At 61.1% G+C, this 1,526-nt stretch overlaps 1 pseudogene; it reads left to right on the top strand.

Moving 5' to 3' along the window:
- Nucleotides 1–401: 401 nt before the first annotated feature.
- Nucleotides 402–1,326, top strand: LOC113628443 (zinc finger protein 771 pseudogene; annotated as a pseudogene).
- The last annotated feature ends 200 nt before the right edge of the window (nt 1,327–1,526 follow it).

The following is a 1,526-nucleotide window of genomic DNA, read 5'->3' as shown; positions in this document are numbered from 1 at the left end:
CTATCTAAATTTCTTCATAAACACGCCTTGTACCCACTGGAGAGAGAGGCAATGGGATTTAGCAGTTAAGAGCACAGACTACTGTCATGGATTATTATAATAGTACATACCCCATAGAGAGTTTTTGCAAGGAATAAATGAGTAATGTAATAAAGTAAATAACTTGTTTTACTTATTTATTGTTTGGCTGCCTCATGTGGCATGCGGGATCTTAATTCCCCGACCAGGGATTGAAACTGTGCCCCCTGCATTGGGAAAGTGGAGTCTTAACCACTGAATCACCAGGTAAGTCCCCAAAGTAAAGAACTTAGAAAAGTGTCTGCCACATCACAAGTGCTACGTGGGCCCGGTGCCCTGGCCTGGGGCAGCGCGAGCGCCCAAAGCTGCGGCTGGACACCGAGATGCCCGGTGAACAGCGGACAGAGGAGGAGGAAGGGATGCAAGAAGAGATGGTGCTACTGGTGAAGGGTGAAGAGGATGAGGGTGAAGAGAAGTATTAAGTGGTGAAACTCAAGATCCCCATGGACAACAAGGAGGTCCCGAGCGAGGCGCCAGCCCCGTCGGCGTACCCAGCGCACTTACATGCGTGCTGGCACGCCGTGCCTTGTCGCGCCACTCCACATTGGCCAAGCACGCCCGCATACACACGGGCGAGCGGCCCTTCGCGTGCACCGAGTGCGGCCGGCGCTTCTCGCAGAAGTCGGCCCAGACCAAACACAGCCGCACCCATATGGGCGAGGGGCCTTACGAACGCCCGGAATGAGACAAGCGCTTCTCGGCCGCCTCGAACCTGCGGCAGCACCGCCGTCGCCCCACGGGCGAGAAGCCGTACGCTGCGGCCGCCACTTCGCGCAGAGTTCCAACTACGCACAACACCTGCGCGTGCACAGGGGCGAGAAGCCGTACTCGTGCCCGGACTGCAGACGCCCCTTCGGCGGCAGTTCGTGTCTGGCGCGCCACCGACGCACGCACAGGGGCGAGCGGCCGTACGCATGCGCCGACTGCAGCACGCCCTTCGCCCAGAGCTCGGCGCCGGCCAAGTACCGGCGCGTGCACACGGGCGAGAAGCTTCGCTCCTGCGCTGTGTGTAGCCTCGGCTTCGGCCACCACTCCAACCTGGAGGAGCATGCGCGCACGTACACAGGCGAGCAGCCCTACCCACGTGCCGAGTGCTGCCGGCGCTTCCGCCTCAGCTCGCACTTCGTCAGCCACCGTCGCACGCACATGCAGTGCCGTCTCTGTATCTGCGCGGGCTGCGGCCGGGACTTCAAGCTACCTGCCGGAGGCACTGCCGCCGAGCGCTGCCCAGATTGTGAGTGCAGTTGAACCACCATTCTTGTTTCCGCGGGGTGCCAACTGGGGAGGGGCACGCTGGTATCCCGACCTGGGCCTGCGTTAACCTGGACAACTCCCTGCCCCGCCATCTGCGTCTCAGATAGGGTGGGACGGCGGCCCTGGCTGCCCTGGAACTGGGAGACAGGGAGGATCCCCTACTGGGGTCCCTGGAAACGCGCCCACCTCCCCCT

Source organism: Aethalodelphis obliquidens, unplaced genomic scaffold (genome assembly GCF_003676395.1).
Source record: "Aethalodelphis obliquidens isolate GAN/ISIS:26980383/991018 unplaced genomic scaffold, ASM367639v1 scaffold23, whole genome shotgun sequence".
Classification (NCBI taxonomy): domain Eukaryota; kingdom Metazoa; phylum Chordata; class Mammalia; order Artiodactyla; family Delphinidae; genus Aethalodelphis; species Aethalodelphis obliquidens.
The sequence above is the reverse complement of the archived record's forward strand: the minus strand, read 5'-3'. Positions and strand labels throughout refer to the sequence as shown.